The sequence below is a fragment of the Macaca nemestrina genome, chromosome 1 (genome assembly GCF_043159975.1).
Source record: "Macaca nemestrina isolate mMacNem1 chromosome 1, mMacNem.hap1, whole genome shotgun sequence".
Lineage (NCBI taxonomy): Eukaryota > Metazoa > Chordata > Mammalia > Primates > Cercopithecidae > Macaca > Macaca nemestrina.
The window spans coordinates 110,682,742-110,700,084 of NC_092125.1; the positions used below are offsets into that span (position 1 = coordinate 110,682,742).

General features: G+C 46.1%; 2 non-coding genes across 2 annotated transcripts; both read left to right on the top strand.

Moving 5' to 3' along the window:
• Nucleotides 1-685: 685 nt before the first annotated feature.
• TRNAG-CCC (transfer RNA glycine (anticodon CCC)) lies at nt 686-756 on the top strand. Its single transcript has one exon. It is a non-coding gene; the product is annotated as a tRNA-Gly (tRNA).
• A 6,088-nt stretch (nt 757-6,844) lies between these two features.
• On the top strand, nt 6,845-6,916 carry TRNAE-UUC (transfer RNA glutamic acid (anticodon UUC)). The gene has a single exon. It is a non-coding gene; the product is annotated as a tRNA-Glu (tRNA).
• The last annotated feature ends 10,427 nt before the right edge of the window (nt 6,917-17,343 follow it).

Consider the following 17,343-nt stretch of genomic DNA (forward strand, 5'->3'; position numbering starts at 1 on the left):
CTAATGTCATCCTCACACCAAAACCAGGCAAAGACAGCACAAAAGAAAACTATAGACCAATATCCCACATAAATTTAGATGCAAAAATCATCAACAAAATATTAGCAAGTCAAATCCGGCAATGTACAAAAAAAAATACCATCACAAAGCAGGATTTATTCCAAGTGTGCAAAGTTTGTTCAACATTCCAAAATTAATCAGTGTACTCCATCATATCAACAAACTAAAAAGAAAAAGGAGATGATTATACCACTTGAGGCAGAAAAAGCACTGGCAACATCTAATACTCCTTCATGAATAAAACGCCCAGATTGCTTACACAATCCCTCTTCCATGATTTCTTTTTTTTTTTTTTTGAGACGGAGTCTCGTTCTGTTGCCCAGGCTGGAGTGCAGTGGCCGGATGTCAGCTCACTGCAAGCTCTGGCTCCTGGGTTTACGCCATTCTCCTGCCTCAGCCTCCCGAGTAGCTGGGACTACAGGCGTCCGCCACCTCGCCCGGCTGGTTTTTTGTGTTTTTTTAGTAGAGATGGGGTTTCACCGTGTTAGCCAGGATGGTCTCGATCTCCTGACCTCGTGATCCGCCTGTCTCGGCCTCCCAAAGTGCTGGGATTACAGGCTTGAGCCACCGCGCCCGGCCTCTAGATACTCTTTTTCAGTATCCTCCAGGAAATTGGTAGGGAGAGGCATTGGTGGTTCAGTGGTAGAATTCTCACCTCCCACGCGGGAGGCTGGGGTTCAATTCCCGGCCAATGCAAGCAGCTTGCCTTCTTCACTTCTTCCCTGCAAAATTATAATCCATAAGCAAATAGTGCATTTAGGGGCTTGGCCACCACAAAGTAAGCTGCCAACACTCGTCAAAGTAGCGGCAAAAGACATTCAGGAGACTAACCCAGGACCCGTGCAGTTGTTGGACTCAACAAACGGCTTAGCAAAGTGGCAAGCACGAAGTGTTTCTGGTGAGTCACTGCAGTTTTGATATTGGTACCTGTTACTTTCTTTTTTTTTTTTTTTTTTTGAGACGGAGTCTCGCTCTGTCGCCCAGGCTGGAGTGCAGTGGCCGGATCTCAGCTCACTGCAAGCTCCGCCTCCCGGGTTCGGGCCATTCTCCTGTCTCAGCCTCCTGAGTAGCTGGGACTACAGGCGCCCGCCACCTCGCCCGGCTAGTTTTTTGTAGTTTTAGTAGAGACGGGGTTTCACCGTGTTAGCCAGGATGGTCTCGATCTCCTGACCTAGTGATCCGCCCGTCTCGGCCTCCCAAAGTGCTGGGATTACAGGCTTGAGCCACCGCGCCCGGCGGTACCTGTTACTTTCATCTATTCTCTGGGCAGATCCCTGCAAACCATCAGGTTCCTGATTCGCGTGCTGGACCTTGGGCTTACCGCTGAGCCACTATGGAGAGGATCAAGAAATGAAACTCCAGGAAGGAGAGAAGCTGCGGGCGGGGCAGTCTCCTCAAAGGTCCAAGAGGCCTCGGCGGCCCAAAGAAAGGGGAGATGTGTGGGGAAGAATCTGCGTGGAGATGAGAGGAGCGGCGGAGACTAGTCCTTGAGCAGAGGTGGCCAAGTGGACCCTCGGGGCTGTACCCCAGACACCGTGGACCGAATTTGCTAACATCGTCAGCCACCGCGGCCTCCGCGTGTTTTGTGGGCCCATCGGTGTTCCGCGAGGGATTCCGTGTGTCTGGCAATGTGTGTCAACAGGTGTTGGCCTGAAATTTGGCCGGGCACGGTGGCTCACGCCTGTAATCCCAGCACTTTGTGAGGCCGAGGCGGATGGATCGCTTGAGGTCAAGAGTTCAAGACCATCCTGGCTAACATGGTGAAATTCCGTCTCTACTAAAAATACAAAAATTAGCCGAATGTGGTGGCATGCACCTGCTATTCCAGCTACTTGGGAGGTTGAGGCAGGAGAATCGCTTGAACCCGGGAGGCGGAGGTTGCGGTGAGCCAAGATCCAGCTGCTGCACTCCAGCCTGGACAACACATCGACTCCGAAAGAAAAAAAAAAGGAGTGAAAGAAGGCAGAGGTGTAGATAGGACAAGATCTCCCAGGAGGCTTCTTGTAGAGGCAGTGGCCGGATCCTGAGAAATGAGATTTTTTAAAATTATGTAGCAGAGTGGGGAGAGAGTAACGGAGAAGCACGTGAAAGAGAGAAAAGCAATCTGCAGACGTCCAAGAATAAAGCATAGAAAATAGTGTGAGTGTTTTTACATTAAAAAAAAATATATATATATATATATATATGAAGTACAATGGTTGTCAGCAGGCTCTGTGGTCATGTAGTGGTTAATACTTCTAGTTGTGGTTGCTGCAACCTGGGTTCTAATCTGAGTCACAGCAGTGTTTTGTATCCTGCGATTGTGGCTAATAGACTTGTCATTTGCTTCGCCTTTAATCCTAGCAGCCTCCAGAGAGCAGAGTAAACCGCTGGCCCAGAAGGGCACCAGCTTCTGGAGTTTAGCCCACAGTGCATAAACTAGGGGCGGCCTGGCCAAAAGGAAAACTTGGACATGCTCTTAGTTTCACAATTGAGCAGAAAAAAATCCCGTAGGTGAAGATGCTGCCTCTCAAGGACCCTTTGTCTGTAGCTTCCACTGATGAAATAATGCGGTTATAGTCTTTCTGGAAGAGAAAACGGCTGTATCAGTGGGATTTTTAAAAAACACAAAATGAGAACGAGCTTTTAGTGAGTTTACAATAAAATCTAAACCAGTTGTCATGGTCGACACCGGCTTGCCTCCATTCCCCATCTGCTGATTTTTATGAGAGCATAAAAATTCTCATAAAATGAGATTGTGCAGGGCACAATGGCTTTAGTGCACCTCTGCTGTTAAGACTATTATTACTATTATTAGTACTTTTGAGACGTAGTCTTGTTCTGTCACCCAGGCTGGAATGTCGTGGCTCAATCTCGGCTCACTGCAACCTCCATCTCCCGGGTTCAAGGAATAAGAACAGTAAATAAACTACAGTTCACATAAAGTGCACAAATTTTTAGTGCAATTTAATTTTGATAAATGTAATCACCACCCAGCTCAAGTTATAGAAAATTGCCATCATCTGAGAAAGGCCTGTTAGAGCCCCTTTCCAGGCAATTCTCACCCTGTGTCCTCTTAATCACTATTCTGATGTCTATTCCCATAGGTTACAATCGCCTGTTCTTAAAGTTCACATGAGTGAATGGACATATCTTTTGTATCTGGCCTTTTTTCTGCAGTTATGTTCATTATACTCATGAGATACATCCACGTAGTTCATGGATCACTTCTCAATTGTGGTGTTACTGAATTCTTGTGATGAATATTCTTATAACAGTTTTTGTGCACTTGAGATTCATGGAAGTACTTCAGTTGCTGGGTCATGACCTGAGTATAAGTTTGACATTGGTATAAATTGCCAGTCTTCTAGAATGTTTTTTCACCAGCAATGACAGTTGAAGTGGCACCAAATTCTTGTCGGTATTTGGTGTACTAACTTTTTAAAATGTAGCTGTGGGCTGGGCGCGGTGGCTCAAGCCTGTAATCCCAGCACTTTGGGAGGCCGAGACGGGCGGATCACGAGGTCAGGAGATCAAGACCATCCTGGCTAACACGGTGAAACCCCGTCTCTACTAAAAAAAAAAATACAAAAAACTAGCCGGGCGAGGTGGCAGGCGCCTGTAGTCCCAGCTACTCGGGAGGCTGAGGCAGGAGAATGGCGTAAACTTGGGCGGCGGAGCTTGTAGTGAGCTGAGATCTGGCCACTGCACTCCAGCTTGGGCGACAGAGCGAGACTCCGTCTCAAAAAAAAAAAAAAAAAAAAAAAAAAAAATGTAGCTGTGCTCTCAGACCAAACTGGCCAACATGGCAAAACCTCGTTTCTACTAAAAATACAAAAATTAGCCGGGCATGGTGGCATGCACCTGTACTCCCAGCTACTCAGGAGGGGGAGGTTGCAGAGAGCCAAGATCGCACCGTTGCACTCCAGCTTGGGTGACAGAGTGAGACCCTGTCTCAGAAAATTAAAAAAGTAACCATACACTGATGAGTGGTTAGTGATGTCTCCGTGTGGAATTAATTTGTACTTGCCTAATGAGCAATACTATGAAGCATATTTTCTTATGGCTTCCAACATATAAGAAATTATCCTTTTCAAAGGCCTATTTGGATATTTTGCCCGATTTTATTTGGCTTAGCTCTATATTACTGATTTATGAAAGTTCTCTTATATATTCAGGAATTGAGTCATTTTTCAAATAAATATATTGCAAATGACTTTTCCCAGTCAGTGACTGGACTGACAACTGAAAGCTGTCGAGTGAAAAATCACACAATTTATAAATTTAGAAAGAAAGAAGATTTTATTTTTTATAAAGGGTTACAGCCTGCAAGGCGGCCATTTTGACAGACTGGGAGCATACCCACCTGCTGAAACCTGAAAAGTAGGTTTCCAGGGAGGGGAGGGGGGAACAGGGATTTATGTTGATCTGGTTGGCCACATATACATATTCAACAGGGAATAGGAGGAGCTCTGAATATTCGTGAAGGGATCCTGCTGCATGCATGCTGAGTAAACATGCCTGTTACATGCAACCGATGTTCACTTTGGGGTGGAGACAACATTTCAATACGTTATAATAATTAGGCCTTATGCTTCAATAGGTGAAGCAGGGACACAATGGCAATCAGGTGCACAGCCTCTGTAAACTGTCCAGAACCAGTTCACAATCAGTGGTCTCTTATCAAGAGAAAGTTACTGAAATCAGTCTCTTGTCCAGTCAAAACTGTCGTTATGGCTTGTGTAGGGAGGGCTCAGCCAGTTTATGGTAATGGGTCAGCTGCAAGTGCTTCAGCATTGATTATCTCAAGGCCAGTGCTTGTTTAGCTAGAGGAAAAAAAGGAACAAGAAAAAAACCTGTGGCAATTAGAACATAGTTTATTCTTTAAGTTGAGGGGTGCACAACTTAACTTTGCCTCGCATGGTCTTAGGTCTTGTTTATAATATAGTATCTTACTATGGTAAGGAGTCTGTTCTGTCAGTCTTATGATCTTTATTTTAACAATAATGCTGGTCAGTTGTGTCTAACCCACAAAAGGGAAAGAGTATAAGGACAGGTGTCTGATCTTCCAAATACTGGTCAGGAACTCAGTATTTAAGACTTCTCTGGGGTCTCCTTGACCAAGAAGGGGTCTGTCCAGTTGGTTGGTGGCTTCGGATTTTAATTTCAGTTCTCAAAATATTTAATTTGATGAAATTTTGCCATATTTTTTCTTTATTTTTAAAGCCTGTTCTATTCTATAAGAAATCTTTCTACTCAGGATAGTGAATGTATTCTCATCTTTCTATGAGTTCCAGAGTTTTAGTTTTAATTTTTAAATCCATGACATCTAAAATTCTACTCCTAACCAAAACATTCTTGGGAGTTACCAAGGACAACTCCAAAAATCTTCCATAAATGGTCCTGAAAGAACTTACTGGAATCCTGGGCTGCAGGGCACAATGGCTTTAGTGCACCTCTGCTAAGACTATTCAGAAATTGTCTTTGTGAACCCATCAGGCTGTTTAAAAATCAGCAATTTAGGGCTTGCATGCAACATGCAGTTTTGCAGCAGCTGTAGCGGCCCATAAAGCTTCTCTTCAACTGAAAGAGGCCTGAAACTGCAGGAGGGGCGAGAGGAGCCTCGTTGAGCGAACGCAGCCCTTTGCCTGGCTGGCCCTGGTCAACAGGCTCGGAAGAGGCCGATTTGGAGGACAGAACGAAAGAAAAGACCTAAAGGTTTCGAATCTCATGATGTCAAGATGTTAAAGCCTAAATCCTAAAGTCCGACTGTGAGGGGGAGCGAGCGTGTCTCGAGCTGGATCGATCCTTGAGCCTTCACCTGGAGAGTCCTCTGCACAAGTTCAGAGAGCAGGACAGCTGCGCACCAGTGGTTCTCAACAGGGGGCAGCTTCGCCCTCACACACCTCTCCCATCCCCGCTTAGATACTAGGCCACGACTGGGGGGGAAGCGGGAGGGAGAATGTTAACCCCCTGGCATGTATCTAGTCAGCGGAGGCGACGGATGTTGCTAAACACCTTACAATCCACCGCGGGAGGGCCCCTCCCCCACCCCATCCCCACCCCATCCCCACCCCGAAGTAGCCATTCCGCGGAGGTGGAGAAACTCGGTTGTAGATCAATGCCCACACACTTGGCCGATGGTAAATCACGAGTTGGTGACCAATTGGATCTTGGATCTGAGGAAAAAACTCCAGCGTCAGAGGGAACTCTCCAAGTTTTGCCCGGAGCAAACGGAAGGGTGGCGTTGCCATCTCCTAAGACGGGAAAATGGCAGGTGTCACAGGTTGCAGGGGAAGGTGGGAGACCGGTTGAGGGCCCCGAAGCCTTCCTGGAAAGAGTTTCCCATGCAGCCCGTTTCGGTTTCCGCATCCGAGTCCTTTATGATCTTGGGGGTGCCGGGGTCTGGGTCCTTTATGATGCAGAGGGTATCCCCGTCTCACCCCGGGCCCCTACCCGCTCCCGGCTCCTCCTGGCAACCCGGTGCACGGCTCTAGCCCTGGCGACCCGCGACGGTCTCTCCACTTGCTGCTTCCTCGAAAAGGCGTATCTCTGTGCCAGTGGTGAGCTGCGGCGGGGTCGCTGCAACTCGCCCCAGGACTCGGGACTCTGGCCTTGGTGTCCCTCGCGGAGCCCTCGGTGTGTCGCCTGCAGGCTCTTTTTTTTTTAAGAAAGCAGGGAAGCAACGGCCATGTGAGACGACTCCAGGAGCAAAGAGCGACCCTCACAAAGCCCAAGTCCTCCCAGAGTACAGGGAAACTGTCGCTTCAGACCGAAGAAAGGAGAGAAAGCACCTTTCCCTATCTCCCTGGTGGTCTAGTGGCTAGGATTCGGCGCTTTCACCGCTGCGGCCCGGGTTCGATTCCCGGTCAGGGAATTGTTTTGCACTGGCCGCCTTCCCGCGGGAATCTTCCTTTATTACACTGTCAGCCGGCCTGCTCCAATGGCCAGATGCAGAACAGCCTCCGCAGCAAGGGGCACACCCGGGCGAAGTAGGGCAAGTCGTGGTGGACCACCTTTCACGACACACTGCTCCTATTTATGTCCGTGTCCGTCATCCGCAGACGCGGCTTTAGAGAGCGACTGAGCGTCTCACTCAGGTGTACACAACAGTGCAGAGATGCCAGCCACCCAATAAGCCCACCCTCTTTGCCGCCGCCGCCACGAGGCGCCTATCTGGCCAGGATGCGAATTAAGAGAGAGGCCACGCCAAGTCGTGGCGTTTGTGCGTGCCCTGGACACGAGTACCGACCAGTCAGCGGAGCCTCCTCACCCCCGTTCGCAGCTAACGTTCGCAGCTTAGGCCTTTGGACGAGGCGACTGGAGGCGATGCCCGCGAGGTTGCGAGGAGGGTGAGCAGCTGGTGAGGTCCTCGTCGGCGGTCCCATTTGCTGATTGAGCGGTAGAGGGAGGCGATGTTCGCTGAGCCAACAAAGACAGCAGGTGGAGTAGGCACAAATGGAAAACTGTTGCCGGTGCCCCAACAGAAGGCAGGTGTGAAAACCAGCACTAGGACGTCGAAGTGATGGTCTCACAGTTAAATCCCACAAAATCTACACTCCACCAACCACTTGCGCACGCTCCCCATTTTCCATTCAGTACTCCCAAGAGGGGTTCGGACGAACGCCGCGTCCACTGTGAGCTCAGGAGAGAGCGGGAGCCAGGGAGGTGAAGTGCACAGACTGGGGCAGAGGCGGCGGGCAGAACCGCGGGGGTGAGAGTGCGCGGTGGCTGCGGGGCGGGAGCCGCTGCTGAAAGTCGGCCTGGGTTGTGGTGTGGGGTGACTGTCGGTGGAATGTTTGGCTGAGAGTGGTTTGGAAGAATGGCGAGGGGCGGCAGTGGGTAGGGTGGTGACCCTGAGCGTCCGGCCAGGGTGAGGAGGCTGTGCTGTCCCTGCAGGGCCTGCGCTCATTCCCACTTACCTGGCAGAGTAGAGACCGTGGTCACGAAGGGAGTTCTCCCAGAGTGAAGCTTCTTCATCGCACTCTAGAGTTGCTGATTCCTGTAATTTCCTCAATGTGAGAAACGTTGTTTGTGCTAGAAGAGGGCTGCCCTCTTTACCTAACGTAACGGGGTTCAAGACTGACATCGCCTCACGCCCACCCGAAAATGTTTACGTGGCTTCCTTGTCTCTTTTTTTCTGTCCTAAAGTCGCCCCATCCTCACACCCCCTCATTTTTTTCTTCCACACTCGAGAGTATCTCTCCCTCTAATTAAAAGTTCCACCAAATATTTGAAATATCTCAACCAGAAAAACTGCAATAAATACATTATTTCATTCGTGGAAGCTACAGACCAGCTAGGTTGAGAGTTGCTTGATATTTTCTGCTAAACGGTGAGGCATAGGGCACTTCGACGGTTTCTCTTTGGGCCTTTGTTTATGTACTATTGGATTTCCTTCTTTTCCCCTGACCATATGGCACTGTGGGTCCAGCGGTAAACCCTGCTTTCTGGCTTTCTGGCTGCAGATAAAGGCGGCAGCTGGTGCAGGAATTAAAGCAAACCAAAAGACACATGGGTTCGCCCCAGTGGGTCCAAGATAGAGTCTGACTACCAGGATTCGGATTAGAACAGAGGTTGCTGCAGGCACAACGCAGAGTACTAACCAGTATAGAATCCCAAAGCACCTCACACCTACTGCCTGTCGTTTTGCTTTCCCACCCCTCTTTATTTATTTATATATGTTTTTTGAGAGACAGAATTTCACTTTGTCGCCCAGGCTGGAGTGCAGGGGCGCGATCTCAGCTCACTGCTAGCTCCGCCTCTCAGGTTCAAGCGATTCTCCTGCCTCAGCCTCCCGAGTAGCTGGGACTACAAGCGTGCGCCACCAGGGCCAGATAATTTTTGTATTTTTAGTAGAGAGGGGCTTCCACCATGTTGGCCCATCTTGTCTCGAACTCCTAACTTCAAGTGAGTGATCCACCCACCTCGGCCTCCCAAACGGCTGGGATTACAGGCATGAGCCACCGCGCCCGGTCCCCCGATTTTTTTTTAAATGTAAAAACATTTATGCGATTTTTACCTCTTTATTCTTGGGCAGCTACAGGTTCTTGTGATTTTCTCTCACGTCTTCTCCTCTCCATTCTGATACATGTCCCATCTTCTCTTCATCCAGCCGGCGCCCTCTGCACGGGCATCCTGGGCTGTCCCATTGTCTCGTCCTGGTCTCCCCTGCTTCTCCCTCCTCCTTTTCACCTTTTCCCTTTTGACTCCCTTGCCTCTTTCCCCCTCCCGCCCCACCGACCCGATCTACTGAAGCCGATCTACTGAAGTTGAGTGAGGGGAGAGCAAGGGGAGAAGATGATTGCCTGAAGGCGGCGCAAGAAAACAGAGCCGTCGGGGCGTTTGGCTTCCCTTAGGCCCTACTAGGCTCAGGCTGGGGTCGCAGATCCAGGCATTTCCAGAGGCACTGGCTTCTGAAGCAGGCGAGGGTCAAGGCAGGTTGAAGGCCATTCGGCTGCCCTTCTGGCTTCAGAGTCATGCAATATACACATTTCTAACGCGCAACAACACGATTAGTCAACCCACCCTCTCCGGTTTTCCAAAGCTTTGTAGTCTGCACACTTGTCCTGCAGAAAGCAAATGGCAATCCCTAGAGTTAGTGATGGCTCAATCTACGTTGAGATGAAAGTGAACGCTTAATCTGTTTCGTTGAACATAAAGAACTGAGGTTGTCTCTGTGGCGCAATCGGTTAGCCTTTTCAGCTATTAACCGGAACGTTGGTGGTTCGAGTCCATCCAGGGACGCCCTTTTAAATGTTGGTATTTGTGGCCAGGCACAGTGGCTAACGCCTATTAATCCCAACGCTTTGATAGGCCGACGTAAGGAAACCTCACTTGAGCTCAGAAATTCAACACCACATGAACTTCTGTGAGAATCCCATCTCATTAAAAAAAAAAAATTACAGTTGTTTCTCCTCAGGCCTATCACTGTATTTAAAAGTGAGAGACTGTTCCCTTGTGTCTTGTGCATCCCATAAGAACACAAAGCAAAAGGTGCCTCTCCAAGCCTCCTAAAAAATAAGATCCCTCCAGAAAAAAACTAGGTTGTATGTATGGGAACCTGAAAGTGTATGAAGAAAGAAACTTCAAAAATTCTGCCTTGCTTTCCACATTCTGCCTTCAAGTGATATCATACCTCTTCACATTACTCCTCTCCCTGCCTTTATGCTATTGTCATGCATTTTACTTTACACATGTTATAAACCTTACAGTCCATCTTTATTACTTTCGTTTAAACAGTCAGATGTGTTTTTGTTTGGTTTTGGGTTTTTTTGTTGTTGTTGTTGTTGTTATTTTTAAGATGAGTCTCGCTCTATCAGCCAGGCTGGAGTGCAGTGGCACAATCTTGACTCACTGCAACCTCTGCTTCATAGGTTCAAGCGATTCTCCTGCCTCAGCCTCCTGAGTAGCAGGGATAACAGGCATAGGCCACCACACCAGACTAATATTTGTATTTTTAGTAGGGTGGGGGGTTCAGTATATTGGCCAGGCTGGTCTTGAACTCCTGACTTCAAATGATCTGCCTGCCTCAGCCTCCCAAAGTGCTGGAATTATAGGCGTGAGCTGCCACACCCGGCTAGTCAGATGTTAAAATTATATATTTGCCTATGTAGATGTCGTTTCTAGTATCTTTTTTTTTTTCATCCAGATTTTCAGCCGGTGTCAGTTTCCTTCTGCCTGGAGGACTCCTTTAACTTTTTTTTTTTTTTTTTTTGAGATGGAGTCTCGCTTTTGTTGCCCAGGCTGGAGTGCAATGGCACAATCTCAGCTCACTGCAACATCTGCCACCCAGGTTCAAGCAATTCTCCTGCCTCAGCTTCCCATATAGCTGGGATTACAGGCATGCACCACCATCCCCGGCTAATTTTTGTATTTTTACTGGAGGCGGGATTTCACCATGTTGACCAGGTTGGTCTCAAACTCCTGACCTCAGGTGATCTGCCTGCCTCGGCCTCCCAAAGTGCTGGGATTACAGGCATAAACCACTGTGCCTGGCTGTCCTCTTTCTTAATTCTAACATCATGTTAGGTCTGGTTCAATTCTGATGAACTGATTATTTCCCTTCTTTATGGGTCATCGTTTCCTGGCTCTTTGCATACGTGATATTCTGATATTCTTTAATTGGATGCTGGACATTGTGAAGTTTACCTTCTTGCATACTAGCTATTTTTAAATTCCTTTTTTTTTTTTCCTTGTCAGCTGGAAAGTTACATTTTATAATTCCTATAAATCGTCTTGAATTTTTTCTGGGGTGCACTTAAGTGACCTGTAAACAGTTGGATCCTTTTGGATCTTGCTTTTATGAACTTTTACGTGGTTCAGGAGTAGTGCTCAGTCCAGGGCTGATTATATCCCGTTACGAAAGCATTATGAATTATGAATAATTCCAGTCTGACTGGTGCGAACAGATACTGTGTTCTGCACTGTGTGAGTACCAGACGCCATTCCATGATTTTCTTGGATGTTTCTTTCCCTGGTACTAGTCAGCTACTCTTTTCACAATCATGCACTGACTAGTGCTCTGCTGAATACTGGTGGCAGAACCTGTACATATGCCCAGATTCTCTCTCTGCTTAGTTATCTTCTCACTGGATCTTTGTCCTATGAACTCTGTCTTGCTCTCCCCAGACCCTTAGCTTCACTTCCTCAATTCAGGGAATCTGCCACCGATCCTTTCCTTTGTGCCTAGCCTGGAAACAATTCTGCACCAGGCTGGCATTCCCTTCCATCCCACATGGAACTGGGGGTTCAGTGTAACTGAAAACATTTGGGCCATTACATTCAGTTTGAACCAGTTGATTTGCATGTCTGTAAAAGAGTCTGGAATGAACCCTAGGCCTAATGTGAATGGTGAACAAAATCAGATCCAGAAGTATTGAAAGTATCATAAGCTAAGGAGAATTTTTTAAACTAGCAGCATTAGTGATTCAGGTGGAATGTTTTTCTCTTCCCTAGGTTCAGTTTCTGGCCAAAGTATGTAGTTTTTTGTTTTGTTTTGTTTTCTCACTGTCAACATAACCTCATTTGTTGCATCTGTTGGAGTCTTTATTACTCAGGTGAGTCTGGTCTACATAGAGATTCAGCAGCCAGGTGCAGGGCCACTGTGAGCTGAGGAAATGTGGGAAAGAAAAATCCCATTGCCCCCCACCGCTTTTTTTTTTTTTTTTGGAGAGTCTCACTCTATTGCTCAGGCTGGAGTGCAGTGGTATGATCTCTGTTCACTGTAACCTCGGCTCACTGTTACCCCTGCTTCCCAGGTTCAAGCAATTCTTCTGCCTCAGCCTCCCCAGTAGCTGGGATTACAGGCACCTGCCACCACGCCCAGCTAATTTTTGTACTTTTAATAGAGACAGGGTTTCACCATGTTGGCCAGGCTGGTCTCGAACTCCTGACTTCAGGCTATCCACCCACCTGTCTCCCAAAGTGCTGGGATTACAGGCGTGAGCCACCGAACCCGGGCCCCATTGGCATTTTTGGAATAAAAGATAGTAATACATTGTCTCCTCATCAACGTGTCTGCCTTGGGGGCGGGGTTGTGATACTGGAGGAATTAGTGCTTGGCCTGAAGGGCAGCAACAACCCCTCCAGCCCACCCCACTCACCTTCCAGAGTGGGAGGTAAGTTCTGGTGTGTTTCTATGGGTTTATAATCTTTAGAACTAGTAATCTTTTCACATTCATCTATACTCCTGCTGGATCCATGAAGTCCTGGCAAAAAATCATAAAGTCACGGTTGATCCATGACATTTGTGCTGGGCCTTGGGCAGAAACTGAACCTCCAGGAAGATGTGTATATCTGGAGCGGGCTAGCAGAAAGCTGTGAGGAGAGCCCTTGGACCTTTGACCTGGGTAAAGGGCAGATCCCTGAGGATTCAGACGCCTTGGCCTGCAGTTACACCAGTGCTGGCCACTCAGTGGTTCCAAGCAGCAGTCTGGCACTCAAGTGCCTAAGCGCTTCCTCCAGAGAATAGAAGGCAAAGCAAGCCCTGGATGCAGTGACCCCAGACCTGTCAAGGAGAATAGAAGGCAAAGCAGGAGACAAGGGTGGGAAAGTGGGTGAGAGCCCTCCGGGACCTGTACACCACACATCGGGAATTACGTCTATTAAAACTGTTGGTTCCTGAAGCCTCTGGAGTTTTCTGAGAAAGATTATTTAGGGGTAGGGAAATGTATGCATTGTTAACGTAAACGTATTTGAGACAGAGTCTCGCTGTGTCATCCAGGCTGGAGTGCATTGGCATGATCTCGGGTTACTGCAACCTCTCCCTCCTGGATTCAAGCGATTCTCCTGCCTCAGCTTCTGGAGTAGCTGGGATTACAGGCACATGCCATCATGTCTGACTAATTTTTGTATTTTTAGTAAAGACGGTGTTTCACCATGTTGTCAGGCTGGTCTCAAACTCTTGACCTCAGATGATCCGCCCACCTCCATCTCCCAAAATGCTGGGATTACAGTCGTGAGCTGCAGAGCCCGACCTAAAAATATTACTTTTGCGGGGCACAGTGGCTCACTCTTGTAATCCCAGTGCTTTGTGAGGCTGAAGTGGATGGATCATCTGAGGTCAGGAGTTCGAGAACAGCATGATCAATATGGTGAAACCCCCAGCTCTACTAAAAATACAAAAATTAGCTGAGTGTGTCGGTGCACACCTGTAATCCCAGCTTCTCAGGAGGCTGAGGCAGGAGAATCACTTGAACCTGGGAGGCAGAGGTTGCAGTGAGCCAAGATCAGTGAGCCGAGATGGCGCCACTGCACTTCAGCCTGAGCAACAGAGCGAGATTCTCTCTCTCTCTCTCTCTCTCTCTCTCTATATATATATATATATATACACTCCTCATTTGTGTGAATATGAAATATTGACTCCATATTCTTGGCTTGAGATCCAGATGCAGCTTCAGGGTGGTTTTCTCACACAAATCAACCTGTTCCACATCTGTGCTCCGAGATGGAGGGCAGCCAAGCAGGACCCCCAGGAAATAACTCCTGAGCTTTCAGAGATGTAATCACATTGTCAGCCCATGGAGAAATTCCGGCATTGGAAGAGAATGAAGAGAACTTTGTGAGATTTCCTGATCTAAACATTGGTGTGTCGCCCTCAACCTCCCTTGCTGAAATGACTGCCGGGTGACAAATGTGCCCTTCCCTCCTCACCACTCTGACTAGCAGGACAAGGAATGAGGTTCGCTGTGAGCAGGTTTGTTGATTAGCAATGGCATTCCTTTCATGTTTCTTTAGAATCACCTACGTATTTCCAACCTTCAGGAAAGCAAGGGTGTTGTCGCCCGATTTCAAACCGGGGACCTTTCACATGTGAGGCGAACATGTCATCACTCCACTACACAAACCCCTCCCAGCTCCTGGCACAAGACACATTCCTGAAAATGTTAGCGTTTACTGTTTTTAACTACTAGAGTTTCCAATATAAGAAATTCGACTGCTTTTCAAAATTTGAGTGAAAAAGACACCAGGAAACACAATCCCCCAGGCAGACAGGCTGAACCCTCATTTATGGTTCCACGCCTAGCCCCGAAGCCAAGACCCTAGGGACCCCCAGTCTGGCTTTGGGATCTCACATCTCATGCAGGGTTTCCAGTAACTAAGTGCGCATGTGTGGAATTCTCCCGGCTGATTCTCTCTGGCTCCCAGAAGCTGCAGGAGCTGGTGGGTTTTGAGCGTCATGTCAGAGCCCTGACAGAAAAGATATATCAAAAAAAAAAAAAAAAAAAAAGAAGAAGAAGAAGAAAGAAAAAGGAAAAAAGCAGCAGGAAATCCATCTATCCCTACTTTTCTTTTCCTAAAGACAACAGAAAACTTCGGTCCCACACATTCTGCTATAAATCTTGGTGGTCCTTATGGTCCCGGATTCATTTCCTTAACCTACATATTGAAATATCTTTGCCAAAAAAAAAAAAAGAAAAAAAGAAAAAAAGAAATAGCTTTGCCTTTACTTGGGGTTGTTTTGTTTTTCCTTGGTTTGAGGTGGAGCCACTTTGTGGTTCTCCTCCTGATGCACATGTATGTCCTTCACATACTAGTTTGTCTTAGCCCCCACATTTGTTCCTGAAACACCATACTAATTTGCTCTCTTCAAGGAAGCTACTAGCATTGCCTACTTGCTGAAATATCTCAAGTAATTCCAAGCAAACAGCTTGAGTTTATATTAATAGAAGGCTAGATTCCTAGAATGACCAGAAAACCCGTGGAAAACTCTCCAGTGACTCCCTTTGCCATAGAAGATAATGCCAAGAGTCCTTCATTGTCATGGATTTATCATCTAGTTTCTGCCTTCCTCTTCATTATTATCATTTCTAATTTTGTTATTCTTCATTCTCTATATGCTTTCTTATACTCTCTGAAGCTAACCAACAATTTGCTTGTTTCAAAACGAATAAATGTGATGAACAAAATAAATGTGGTTTTTGCCCTCATAGACCTTATTATCTGGTTCAAGATAGTCCCAGTAAACAGAAAAATGAGGGAACATACTTTACCAGTTTAAGTTTATTCTCTGAAGAAAAAGTGCATGCAGGGGATAGAGGAGAGAATGCTAAGATAAACCTAATTTAGATTGAACGGCATAGGGTTGGTTTCCCAGAGAAACTGACAGTTAACCTGTATGTAACCTGAAGGGTAAGTAAAAGTCGTCAGGTAAAGGGAATATCCTTTTAGACAGAAGAATCGATGTGTACAAATCCCCTGAAGCAAGAACTGGATGAGTTGGAGACAAGCAAAGAAGGCTTGTATAAATGCTGTTTTAAAAATGCTTTTTAATTGGCAAATAAAATTATATATATTTATGGTGTACAACATGATATTTTGATATACATATGTATTGTAGAATGGCTAAATAAAGTTAATTAACATATATCTTTAGCTCATGTACTTGTTTGTGGTGAGAACACTTACGATCTACTGTTAGCAATTTTTAAGTATATAATACATTATTATTAACTATAGTCACCATGATATGCAGTAGAGCTTTTAAAATCATTTCTCCTATCTAACTGAAATTTTGTACCCTGTAACAAACATCTTCAAAACTCTCCCCTCAACCACTCACCCGATTTCAGTCTCTGGTAACCAACATTCTACTCTCTGCTTTTATGAGTTTGACGTTTTTAGATTCCACATATGTGTGAGATCATATGGTGTTTGTTTTTCTGTGCCTGGTTTATTTCACTTAGCATGATATCATCCAGGTTCATCCACGTCATTGCAAACAGGACTTCTTTCTTTATATAGCTGAATAATATTTTATTGTGTATATACACCCCCATTTTCTTATATTAGGTTGATGCAAAAGTAATTGTGTTTTCTTTTTGTCATTACTTTCAATGGCAAAAACTGCAATAACTTTTGCACCAACCTAATACATTTGTCCATGAATAGACACTTAGGTTGATTCCAAACTTTGACTATTGTGAATAATACTACATAAACATGGGAGTGCAAATGTCTCTTTGACATTCTGATTTTATATCGATATGCATCAAGTAGTGGAATTACAAGATCATATGGTAGTTCTGTTTTCAGTTTTTTGAGGAACCCCCTTACTGACTTCCACAATGGCTGTCAACTAATTTACAACTGTCAACAGTGTGTACGGGTTCCCTTTTCTCCAAATCCTCCCTAACACTTTACATCTTTTGTCTTTTTGATAATAGCCATTCCAACAGGTGTGAGGTGGTATCTCATTGTGGTTTTAATATGCATTTTCTGATGAATAGTGGAGTTGAGCATTTTTTCATATACCTGCTGTCCATTTATATGTCTTGGGAAATGTCTATTCAGATTCTTTGCCCATTTCTAATTGGGTTATTTGTTATTTGACTATTGAGTTTTTAAAGTTCTTTAAATATTGTGAATGTTAACCCATTGTCAGATACACGGTTTGCAAATATTTTCTCTCATTACATAGGCTGTCTCTTTATTCTTTTGATGGTTACTTTTTCTGTGCAGAAGTTTTTTGGTTTGATGTAATTCCATTTGTCTATTTTGGCTTTGGTTACCTGAGTTTTTGGGGTATAAATGCTTTTTCTGCTTTCTCTCTGGAATGAATTTGAATTTACTGACAGCATTTATGTATCAGACACAGCTTTGTTGACCCAGTTCCTTGTATAGTGCCGGGCGTAACAGAAATACCTGTTTTATGAATGGCCATGACTGTCCTGCAATTTTATGCCCCCCAATCTTGCTCTGCCACCTTCATATTAACTCCATCCATCCCAGCAAACAAGCCAAGTACATGGAAGTCATCTTCACCACTTTGTTTTTTAACCCTCATACCACCCATTGTGTCCT